The sequence below is a fragment of the Dendrobium catenatum genome, unplaced genomic scaffold (genome assembly GCF_001605985.2).
Source record: "Dendrobium catenatum unplaced genomic scaffold, ASM160598v2 fragScaff_scaffold_85, whole genome shotgun sequence".
NCBI classification, from domain to species: Eukaryota; Viridiplantae; Streptophyta; class Magnoliopsida; order Asparagales; family Orchidaceae; genus Dendrobium; species Dendrobium catenatum.
In genome coordinates this window covers 144,028-157,753 of record NW_021318547.1, presented here as the reverse complement: position 1 = coordinate 157,753, position 13,726 = coordinate 144,028, and positions in this window count along the sequence as shown.

Genomic DNA, 13,726 nt, shown 5'->3' with positions numbered 1-13,726 from the left:
CAACCCATCCACTCTGCACGTTTATTGGCAACTTGAACACCTCAAGAACACCTTCCTCCTTCAAGATCGCCACCAGGGCTCTGATACCAAATTATTGAAACCGAGGAAGATCTTGAGAGATCTTTCTTGCCATAGATAGAGAGAGGAGAGGGGAGAGCCACAAATTCTGTAAACTTTATTTCACTTGGCCTCAATGCCTAAAACAAACTAAAGCCTATTTATAGGCTCCTACAAGCTATACAAATATCTACACAAATCGCTATACTATGTCATACAAGAAACCTAAACAAAAAGCAAACCTAAATCTAGGAACAAATATCTAACAAATAAAAAACACACATAAATTTATTTAAGATAAATTTATTTACATTGGAATAAAAAATAGAATTTTTTTATCTCCCCTAGGCTGTGTTGTTTTCTCTTTCATTATTGCTTTGTTCTACTTTAGAGTCTCTAATGCAGTTTTACAAGTGTTTCTATTTTATGAATTTGAGTGTCTAATGACATTATAATTATAGTGCAGAAACACAGGAGCGCACAACTTTAAAAAAATTATTTTCCCAACAATAATTTTATAAACACTTTTCTACAAATTGCAATAGTCTCAAATAGACCCTTTTTCTAGACAATAAATATCAATTATAAACATTAGAAGTTTACAAACTTTGGCTTCATTTGTGCGGCTTTCTTACAGTTTGTTAAAGTAGCTTTTTAATACAAAAAAATTAATTTTTTTTAATAAAAAGTTGTTTTAAGAAGCAGTAAGAAAGCCATTCCAAACAAAGCCTTTGTCCCCCCTAAATTTTTAATTGTTTTTATTTAACAAAGTTGTCAATTGAAGATTCATTTAGGATGATTGGTGTTGCTTCCATGAGTATTCGCGACGGTAGATAAATATAAAGTTTAGTGTCTTAGTGTTATACGAAAATTCGGCATGCAATCAGGTAAGAGAGGGGGTCTAGTATTTATGAGACACAAAGATTTTTACGTGGAAACCCCTGAAAAGGGGGGAAAATCACGAGGCCTAACCAGTTCGAATGAATCCACTAATATAGCAGTTGATTACAAATGAGGCCCTTCCTTGAGAGAAGGCCTTAACTTGATGTACATTTTATGGAGTACATTACATGATGTGAATACAAAGAGTCACTATTGACGTGTTCGTTTGATCGGGAGGATCATAGTCTGCTGACGAAGGTCGGAAAGATTGTAGTATGCAAACGACGTTAGTTAGGAGGACCGTAGTCGGCTGGCGACGGAGGTTGGAAGGACTGTAGTCGGTGGGAGACATAAGTTAGAAGGACCGTAGTCTGCGAGCGACAGAGGTTTGAAAGACTGTAGTCGACGGGTGACATAAGTCAGAAGGACCGTAGTCGGTTGGCGATGGAGGTCGGAAGGACTGTTATCTAACGATGAAGGTCAGAAGGACAGCGTCAGGTAGAATTCCAACAATGGAAAGAAATCTATCTTCGGATAGACGTCCAGCGAAATTCTGATAACGGTAGAAGTCCAGCGTCGGGTAGAAACTTGGCGATGAGTAAAGGTCCGGTGTCGGGTAGAAGTCTAACGTCTGTTGGTGGCCGAGGAGAACTCCTGTATCACTTGAGCGGAGTTTCGGCATCAGGGGGGGAACTCTGTCGTTACTTGGGCAGAATTTCAGCATCCCGTGGAAGTCGGAAAGAATTCTGGCATCCAGTGGAAGTCGGGCAGAATTTTGGTGTCCCGTGGAAGTTAGGCAGAATTCCGGTGTCATTTGGAGTTCGGGCGGAACTCCGGCGGTGGTCGAGGAGGAGTCTCTTCCCTCCTATTCTTCTTTTCTTATCTTCTCCTTCTTCCCTTCTTGCTTGGGCCTTCTGTCCCCTCTCAAGAGAAATGAGGGGTCTATTTATAAATTTTCTGGAGTGGCATGACCCGTAAATATATGAGAGATCATGGGCAAATATGGAGTGGTTCGGATGAACGGCCGATATTGAATCCTTCGATCGTGGACCGTTTATCAGGCATTTGAATTTCTTAATGACTTCGGAATTCGGCGATCTTGGGCTCGTTGGATTCGTCTCGTCGAGCCGTTCAATTTATTTAAAAGCTCGTCAAGTTCAGAGACTGTTTAGTAACTCAAATTGGGGTTTGAACTTTCCAACAGAGCTTCGGGTCCTTGATTCAGACCCATTTGGGCTCGGTTTGAGTCGACTTTGGTGTCGATGGGTTTGTATTTCTAAGACGATCAGTTCGATTATAAGTTTGCTGAAATCAGAGTTCAGATGATCCCAGATTTAATTTCGGAAGTTTCCAACTTGATATTTGCCGCAAGATTCGTGCCCGATCAAGATAATTGTTTGATGACATATCAACTGTAATTTTTTATAAAAATAATTATAAAAATGTTAGAAAGCAGCCCACCACAATGATAGGGGAGGGCTTTAACATAAGGGAAAATTATTACATCCGGTCAAAAAACCAGAAATTCGTACGTATATCGAGCAATACCGAGTGCTCGGTACTGAGCTCCAGATGACATGGCGTGTAGTTATTAGTCTCTGGACACGTTCGATGTCGTCCAGACATAATAATTACTCTCGTACTCTAACATAAGACACCCTTCGGCCAATTATTGAATATATTATAAAGCTGAAGGGACCTAAGAAGATCCCATGTGGGATGGTCGTGAACACTATAAAATCAGTAGAGACTACTATATGATTACAGGCTGTTTATCTACAGCTAAAGCTAAAGCTAAAGCTAAAGATGATTATGGTTCAAGTTTACTAAAGATTTCATGGAACGGATCTCACAGAAAATAACTATGTTTTTTAGTGTTTAGACGTGACAGCTCAAAATGTAGATTTTCAAATTAATAGAAACAATTTCAAAAAGATTCTTCATATAAATATAAATTTCATTCGAGATAGTTTTCTTACTATTTAATTTTTAGATCACAACTATAAATATTTTCTTTTGGCCATTATTTTATTGCTGTTCTCAGCTAATTTTTGTGTTTGAAAGCTGCTTTCTAAAATAGCTTTTAAAATTTATCTTTTTCGTAACAGCTTCGTCATCATAAACTGGCTTTTAGTGCAACGAAGAAAATTACTATGATGCAAACTACTTTTTTATATCAAAATGTTTAGCTTTTTGAAAGCAATATGCAAGATAATTATGTGTTTATAAGAAACCATTGCAATTAATCTTTCGGAATCATATCATTTCCCGGATCTAATTCCGAAGGATGAACCGGTATGAACAGTTCCAAAAAGATTTCATTTTTGAACAAAAATTTATTTTTTGATTTCTTCCACCTATTCCATGATAGAAACAAAGGGAGATACTCTTTATGCAAAGATTTTTTTGATTAAAAAAATGACAAGATTTGAGTAATATACCAATAAATAAATAAACTGATATCACCTTAGAAAGCTTAAAGGGCTGCCTGATTAGTAGCAACTAGCAAATATAATCAGCCTATCACAAACATCGGAGCAGGCCCAGGTTGGCCATTAGAGCCCAGCCCATCCTACTACATGCTTCTAAAATGTATTCAATTCATTAATGCTTAAATCATTCAAAATTTTAACATTAAAATAAAGTATAATTATAAAAAAATCATCTTTTTAATATTATATTTTGATGTTAAATATTTGGACAAATAAATTGCTTGTTTAGTTAATAGTGATATTTTAACATTTATTTTGAAAGAGGAGAATAAGGGTGTAAACGAGTTGAGCCAAATTTGAGTTACCTCTAGCTTAAGTTTGAGCTTAATTAATTAATTTAGTTCGAGCTTTATTTTAGGAGTTCGAACAGACTCATTTACTATGAAAGAGAAAAATTAATCATAATTTAAATAATTATTATAATACCGCCATTTGTAATCTACAAAAATACTAGTGGAAATTTACAACTGGGCGAGGCCCCGTGGTTTTTTCCCTTTTTGGGTTTTCCACGTAAAAACTTTTGGTGTTCATTCCTCTTTTCTGTTTGTGTGTTAAACTTACGTGCAACGCTCGGACGCGAATTTAGAAACTCTACCGCCGCGTATTTTCTGACACGCAACAAGGAGAATAAGGGTGTAAACGAGTTGAGTCAAATTTGAGTTACCTCTAGCTTAAGCTTGAGCTTAATTAATTAATTTAGTTCGAGCTTTATTTTAAGAGTTCGAACCGACTCATTTACTATGAAAGAGAAAAATTAATCATAATTTAAATAATTATTATAATAAAATTATTGAAGTAATGAGAAATAAGAAAAAAATAATAAAAAATAACTTAATAAGTGAGATACAATTTTTCATCGTTTTAAACAATTTTCTAGTTAAAAATTTGAACATTAATAAACTTTAAATGAATTTCATACTCCTGATTTTTAAACGAGCAAGCTTACGAGCTGAAGTGTAACGCATAATTGGTTCAAATTTGACTCATTAACTCTTTGAACTCGACTAATAAGCCATTTATAGTTTCATGAGCCGACTCATCACTCACTTACACCCCTTTAGACAAGGAAAGGGCCAAATAAGTACTAAAAAGAAGAAAAATAGTTTAGTTCCTTTAGTAACGTATACTCCCAATTTCCAAAATAAAAGGACAAATATATATATGAAAATTTTGTTTGTCAAAATACAAAATAGGGAGATTTACATACATATCATTTTATTTTATATTATTTACATATCTAATACCTAAAATTTTAATATTATCTGCCTATCATCCATAGAACAAATATGAGTGCGTGGAATGAAATATTAAAGCTTATAGGGTGGTATGAGTTGTAAGAATGAAATATGAGTTGTACATTGATATTAAATTTATATATAAGTGGTAGAAATGTAATATTAAAATTTTAAGTATTAGATATGTAAATAGTATGCAATAAAGTGGTATGTATGTAATTAATCACCCTAAAAAATAAAATAAACATATTAATTAGTAGTAATTATATATGAAATTGAAAGAAATCGCCAGTTCTGCGTGAACAGTCACTGATATCATACGAACATAAGAAGAACATTATTATTCTTTAATAAAAATTGCAAAAAAAAAAAAATTTAATTTACAGCCTCCTCATGCTACAGAAATATTTAATAATTACAACTCCAGCGTGCAATAAATTCCATTAAGAGCCATCCCAAGCATTTCCGCATAGAATCTAAGAAATTATCACCAAAAAACTTGAAAAAAAAATTATAAAATCAAATAAATAACAAAAAAAAAAAAAAAAAAGATAGAACCAAAGTTTTTTACCTTCTTAAACATCTAAGGATTATAGAACCGGCCGCCACAGCCGCACATCCACCCTAGAGGCTTATAGTTGGAGTTGTACTGGCTGTAGGCCGGCTGATCGGCTGGGCCGATCCGGCCGGTCGGACCGGGCAGGGTGGGGGCTTCGACCGCTGTGCAGGGGTTGCAGGTATGGCACCGGCTGTGACAACTCGGCGGCATCGACCCAAGCCGAAGCTTCTCCTGCTTCATCGCCTCCTGCCAATTCCATGAATTGCAGAGAGCAGCAGGAGAGGAGAAAAATGTAAAGTAGAAGGGTGGAAATGGGGACGAATGTGTAAATAAATAAAATAAGTTAGGAGTACCTTCTGTGGAGGAGGAGGAGAGCTTTGAAGAGGCCATTGGCTGATGAAGGAGACAAAGATGGGAAGGAGAAGAAGGAAATGAAGAAGGGCGGTGGTTTGGGGAACGCCATGGCTCATTATCGGTGGGCTCATTTGGCCATCAATATGGAGAGAAAGAGAGAGAGAGAGAGAGAGAGAGAGAAATTTTTGAGATGCAAGAGTAAGAGACGAGAAACGAAAGCGAGATGAGCACGAATAAGTGAGGAGAGCTTATGCTTTGCAAAAGGGGGTAAAGTAATTATATAATATAATGATATGATTTTTTTTTTTATTCTGATAAGCTCATTTATCTATAATATAATGATATGAAAATGCAACATTTGTAACTAATTAGGGCATATTTTAAATTCATAGGTAACATTTAGTTTTGTTGCTAAATTTTTTGGAAATAATTGTCAAGATTTAAGAATTGAGTTTGTCAAATTAAAAATTGTTTCTAAAGTGACACCAAGAATCTATTTAAATTAAGGTTTCATTTGGAATAATTTTTTTAATCCTTTGAAGTATTTTTCTAGTGCAAAAATTTCTAATTTAAGGCAGTTTTGTACAAAAAAGTCTTTTAAAATTAGTAAGAAAGCTGCCCCTAAACATACTTAAAAAATGAGCAAATGTTAGTACAAGCGAGTTTTCTAGAGCTGTTAAGTATACATTATACAAATCGATTTCATCATAATCTTCTAGACAATATTTTTTCATAATTTTTGGATTCTAGTATTTGAATATATAAAAGGATGTTGTAGATTCTTTTTTATTCTAAAAATTGAATAATTGGCATAACTATCTTTTTGTTCTTAAGATATTTTATAAAATTCTGAATCCACTCACATAACATAAAACCTAATTTTACATTATGTTTCATTTTCATTTGTTTAACAAATAAATGAAAAAGAAAATGAGAGGAAAAACATAGGAGATTGAAAAAAGAAATTGGATTTTGAATTTCGTAGAGCCAATTTTGTCAGCAGGTAGTAGAATACTTATTTGATCATCTCAATGTATGTTATGTTTTTTCTATCTCAGTTTTTAATAATTTCTTATTTTTTGAGATTTTTTCAAATCAACTTTATAATTAAGTTTTACGAAAAAGCGATTTTGTCATATTTTGATTGATTACTTTTATCCATGTATCTTTTGATATGTTATCTATACAACTGTTTTGGTCATTTTGAGTATTAATTTAAGATTTTTAGCTGAATGATTTTTATCAATTTAGAAATTCATTTGAACATTTGAAAATTTTCCTTAATTCGGTTAATGCTTCATAACGTTGTTACATACAATCTCTAGTAATGTCAAAAAATTCTGAAAATTTAGATTTGACAAACTATAGAACAGTGAGGAATTATTTGATAGCTGTTAGAGCATTTTTGTAAAATTATACAAAAATACTGTGATTATTTTTAGAGCGTTGAATACACTTTATATTCAACATTTGTGATTGAAATATTTGAATTGGTGGAGAAAAGGAATTCTGTTGGTGGTGAGAAGAGATTTTGCTATTTGTTATATTTTGAAAAATTTTGTTATTCATTAAATATGAAATGATTCAAACAAAGAGCCATTTTGATAATTACTATTAAATATTTATTTATATTTAGGTAAGTCTTAGTATAGTTTCAGTAATTAATTAAATGCTTCTTTTTTTTTTTTTTGGGAAAAGTTATTAAAAATTAAGTACCAGCATTTGTTTCAATTTAGCTCTAGTACAATACTTCAATTTATCATTTTAGTATTTTTAGTTTTTTATTGAAGTTGTTGATTTTTGTTTTAGGTTATCTTAGCCTATTGTGTCGTGCTAGCTCACTCATGCTTTTGTTTTTAGCGTTCTTAGGTTAGGGAAAGGATAAGGAGCGAAATAAATAATTTTGATATCAGGCTCTGAACTGTGTTGTAGGTATGTCATTTTGGCTGGTTTTATATTTAAGTTGAACTTTTTGTTTACAAGCACTGTTGTAGATAGATCTCTAATTCTACATAATTTTGGATGATATATAAAAAAAATATATTTTTTGAGATTTTTTTAGTCTTCCGCATTATATTATATTATGTAGTGACTCTATGTTGTATAAATATTGAAAGTTTAGTTTTTCCCCGCACTTATTTAAATGAATTTTGAGGTCAGTTTTTTGTTCTTAGCAAGGCATCTTTGGTTGTTGGATGAGATTTCATCCTAGGCAATTTGTGGACCTTGGATGATTTCTGAATTAGATCATGGGTGCTCTGTGTGCTCACGACAAGGAAATGAATTTATTAACAACGAACAAAAAAAATATGGCCTACATTCATTTTTGAGATTTTTGTGTCTCTTTCAAGATTTCTGTGATGTTTTTATTTCTTTATAAAAATGAATAAGATTAATCAGATTTTAAGCTAAGGAATCCATTAATAATTACTTGAAAAGAATTGTTCGAGGATTCTTGATTTTCATGGCTTCTTCCACTAAAGAAGATAAAAGATTGATCAACCAAAAGAAGTAGAAAGGCTATAGAAAGCCGGCTCACCCTTCAAGTGAGTTGGCTTCCAATGTGATTTGTTTGCCGAATATTGTGACTACTACAAGAGAGAATGTTGTGAAGATATGCATCCAACTGTTGAGACAGTGACAACAACGATGTTGATTTTAGCTCCAAAACATTCATTGTGAATGATCTCATAATTTTTTTCCCTACGTACAACAAAAATATAAGAGCTAGATCTTCCTAGAAGAAAATAATGAGTGCCGGCCTTCTTTTATATTTAGGACAATTAAAATAAATTCATACACATATTGCATACAGAAGACTCGAACCAACAGGCTAAAATGAACGGTGAGAATTTAATAATTCCCATGCTTGTTAATAGTATTAAGAATGAATTTCTATTAACAATAAATTAAAGATGAAATTGCCCAAGCCCTTCAACTGTAGAGAAAGAACAAAGAAAAAGTATTAGCACGCCTTCTCAAGAGGATATATTATTGAAGAAGTTGTGAGTGATGTTGATTAAAAATGAATATATATGAGTGTCTCTCTAACAAATTGGACCTAGGATGTTAATCAATAAGGTCAAATCTCACTTAATATATGCTAGTATATGTGCCGAATCAAGTAATATAATAATAATGTAGAGTATCGATCCTATAAGGGAGAATATTTACTTGCAAATACTTATAATGTCTACAATAATTATAATAATTATTATACTCAATAAAAATAAATTTTTTATGGGGATTCAATCACTTAATTCAAAATAAAAAAATATTGAATAAAATACTATTTGAATAAAATATTTTTGGATTGATGAAATATGAATACAAAATGTTCCATAATGATTCTCTTTTATACTGATGTTATTCATAGAATATGCATCACCAAGAGCGTGAAAGACAAAGGACCGATTAAACATTATAATCTCAATACCACTCTAAACTTCTATAGCTGGGGTTTACAACGTTGACTCTTTCAACGTCGTTACACTATCAAGCATAGACTAGGCATCACCATGTCTATATGGGCACTCCAACGATGTTAATGATGGCACCTCAACGGTATAGTATTCTGCACCGTGACACTACATGATACTTGAAATTTTATGCATTTCCTATATTTTTCGGCACAATACAAATAAAATCACACAGTTTCACTAGTAATTTAACATATAAAATTTAGCATTATTTACACTCATCATATCCTCCCCAGCTTAAAATCTTACTTATCTTAAGAAAATAAAATTTTATAATTCTTATTAATTGATTAATCAAAACAAAAAGTAACTATCTAAAATTACTAAAATATAGGATAATACATCGCTGTCTAAATTTTGTTAAATTGAATATGACTATAATTCTAGTTTGAAAAAATATCAATAGTTAATATAATCAATCATTCTATTAAGAACTCAATTTGAATTATAAGTTATAGATTTAATCATTAATCTTTTAATTGCTAAAGTGAATAATTGAATTTTAATGATTAGAAATAATAATAATGATAATTAAAATTGTACTTTTACTTGTTTACCATCTATTATATTAGCTCTCCAATCTTATTCATTTTAGTTTATGTATAAGAATATAAGATTGCACTTTCAATCTTCAACTTTCATTAATACTAATTTTTGAATATACTCATCTTTTTTAGAACTATTTTATAATTCTTTATATCAACTTCTGTTTTAGACCTTCATACAATATTAATGAATTTAATGTAAGAACTTGATGAGATTATTAATCATATTTTCATATTAGTTATAATTTAAAATTTTAAGAACGTGAGAGTGAGGCATGTGTCTTACACCCCTCACACCTGAGAGGGATCAATTCGATGAGGAGGTGAGGGCAATAGGCGACTAGGTGAGGCTAGAGTTGAAACGAACTCTATTTTCTTGATCAAAACTGAGTTTTCAGGTTAGCCCGAACCCAACCCATAATTTTAAATGATCGAAAATTGGGACCCAAACCTCACTCGTTCTTGAAACATGCTGACCCTAACGTGAAAAATTTCAGTCGAGTTCGAGTCAGGTTTTCAGGTCCTATCAATTTTTTATATCTCTATTTACAATAACTCCATTGGGCTAGTCATATGAAATACCCTAATAAACATCATTCTTTGAGCATTTAAATATCTTAATTTTAATTATTTCAAAATTTAGTTTCTCTTAGGCTTGTTAGATTCCTCTCATTGACATGCTCGATTCAAGTATAAGCACTCCAAATTTGAAGTTCGTTTAGTCCCTCAATAAATATCATAAAATTTTTACCAAATTTATTACATCCTATTCCATCTATTTGTAGAGACACAAATGAAAGCACTAAGCAAAAGGCTATACAAAGCCACCTCTTAGGCTTGTTAGATTCCTCTCATTGACATGCTCGATTCAAGTATAAGCACTCCAAATTTGAAGTTCGTTTAGTCCTTCAATAAATATCATAAAATTTTTAACTACGCTTCAAGTGCATGATTATGATTATTTTGCCTCGAATCTAAATCCTTATGTTGGAGATTCGTGGAGGAAGATAAGTTTTCTTGAAGTAGAGGGAGACGGAGAAGGGAGAGCACAAAGGTCTTGGAGAGAAAACATAATAAGAATGTTTATTTATCGGCTCACCAAATTTATTACATCCTATTCCATCTATTTGTAGAGACACAAATGAAAACACTAAGCAAAGGCTATACAAGGCCACACAAAGAAATGCCTAAAGAAATCTATATCAATAACAAATATAAAATTAAATAGAAAAGATAAATCTGATCGAATTAGGTTGGATCACAAAAACACTAACAATCTCTAATGTCATTTGACACGTGTCATTGAACTATTCATTTTGACTATAAATTTGTTGAAATAAAAGTTTCGTATCATTGTGACTTACTTTTTTTTTCATTTAATTTTAATATCAAGATTAAGATTTAATTTAAGGGTTGTTTCTTTTCCTGCAAAATTAATGTAAAGCATTTCAAACACATAGTTTTTAAGAATATTGATATTTGATTTGAAATAAAATAAATGCAGTTAAAATTTATGATGCATTTGGAATTCACCATCTAGTTTATTTTTGGCTTATTAGGAATTCATTTGATTTGGGCGAGTTCCAAATACACAGGAAATTCATCGAAATTGTCGTCGGCTACCGTCACGCATCAACCACTAACCACAACTCACCACCGCTGGCCACAGCCGACGATCGCAGACCACCACTACCATCGTCAGTCACCGCTGCCAACCGCCGCTGATCACCACCGGCACCAGCCACCTTCAACCGCCACCGCCCCTGGCTACCGCCACCCACCCTCGCCGCCAATGGCTACCACTGTCATCAGCCGTCTGCCACCGACCATCTATCGCTGGCTACACTGCGCTGTGTACGTACACACAATGTGTATAAAAATTTGATATAAAATATGTACAAATGTATACACAGTGTGTACATTCATAATCCGAATAATTTTTTACATCTAGATTCCGCATTGAATAATTTCTCCTGGAGCAGACACAGCCCGCGTCCCTCGGATTCCTTCATGACGACATAATTTTAGAAATTACTGTGAAGTTCTATCTTTTTTTTATTTAACTTATATTAAATTTCTTTGTATGTATATATATTAAAAACATTTATTAGATAGAGTGTGAATGAGATGACTTTCAATCTTTGAAAATTCATCTTTACAATATTGTTGCGTCCTAGAGTATTCGAGGCGGTAGAGAAATATAGAATTTAACGTCTTAACACTATACGAAAATCCGGCATGCAATCAGATAAGAGATGGGGTGTAGCATTTATGAGACACCAAGTTTTTTACGTGGAAAACCCTTGAAAAGGGGGAAAAACCACGTGGTCTAGCCCAGTTTAAATGAATCCATTAGTATTGTAGTTGATTACAAATGAGGCTCTTCCTTAGGCGAAGGCCTTAACTTGATGTACATCTTATAGAGTACATTACATGATGTGAATACAAAGAATCACTATTGATGTGTTTGTTTGGTCGGACAGACTGTAGTCGGTGGACGACATAAGCTAGTCAGAAGGACATATCAAATATAATAAAAAAGCCTTAATTTTGAGAAATTGCAAGTAATGGGTATATATTATATACTATTAATATAAAATAAATTTGAGCTTATATGTTCTATAATGTCTGAAATTAAAAAATTATATTTTTTTTTTTTTGGAAAATAAGTCCGAACATTATCAATAATATAACATTTGTTCTAGATCACAAACTGCCCTTTCAAGTCCGTCATGATCAAATTTAATTCGAAGAGTATTCGATCAAATTTAATTCGAAGAGTATTCGATCAAATTTAATTCAAATAAAATTTAAGCAAAGTTGAAATCATACAAGATAAAAAGTCGAGCCATGATCAAATATTTTGCAAATTTTAATTGAAAATAAATCATTCTTATTTGAAAACATTTTTAATCAAAGTTTGAATGATTCATTATAAGAAAAAAATTTCAATTGAGCATTCTTAAATTTTAATCAAATATGATTTGAATAAGATTTAAATAAAATATTATAAGAAAAAATTATAAAATAATTAAATTGCAAGTTAGCATAAGTCTCATTAAATATTTAAATACGATTCACACTGGTTAAATAACATAGTACAACACAGCTGAATACAATTACAAGAATTATAATAGAATTAGGCAAACATAATAGAAGATAAAGTTTTAATAAGAAGTATTATATTAAATTAAAGTTTTTACAATGTTTTATATTGATATAATTGAATAGAAAAAAGACACCTATAACACCACTCGGTCACTACAAAATACTAAAGATCATTTAAAGTTTCTCTTAATAATTATAAGGAAAATAAATAATATTAATCTAGAATAGCATGCGCTTTATTAAGGATGTAAGTGAGACAACTCATATCGTGAGCAGGCTGAAAATCAAATCAACAACGAGGTTGCGAGTCGAGCTTATCAAGTTATGAGTTCGAGATCAAATTTAAATTTGAGTTCATATATTTTATACCAACTCGAGCTAGAACTAGGCTAGCTCAGCTCAGCTTGAGGCTTTGTCAAATCAGCTCAATTAACATCAATCGACGCATCATTATTTATTTTAGCCAAAATTATTATTTGTTCTTCATATTTAAAATAAGAACTCGAGCTCAAAAAATGAGTAAAGCTCAAGCTGAGTATAAAATAAATAAGTATGGCTTGATTAAGCAAGAACTCAACTCATTTTGTTAGTTCTTCGTGGAGTTTGATTGTGTTTTGATCAATCGAGTTGCATGATAGAATCATACCTCAGTTATGTCGGTCAAGCTCGACAAGTTGGAACTCCCTGGGGATAACAAGCTATCCCTTCAAATGTGTACAACATTGAAAAGAAAAAAAATTTGAACATACAACACTGCAACGCTGTAAATCTAGTGCCAAAGCACTATGGATCTCCTCTGAGATAGAGAGCTTAGCGTCGAGGCACTGTGTTCATAGCGCCACACGCTGTGAACTTGTTTTGAGATAGATGAGTCAACACCGAGGCGCAAGTGATGCTGCAAGTTAATTGAGTCTATTTTCTCTTTCTTTTAAGAGATGTATCTAATTAAATGTGTGTGTAACGAGTAAAATACTTTTGTATCCAAGTTAGGAGAAGATGGAAGAGAGTGAGAGTA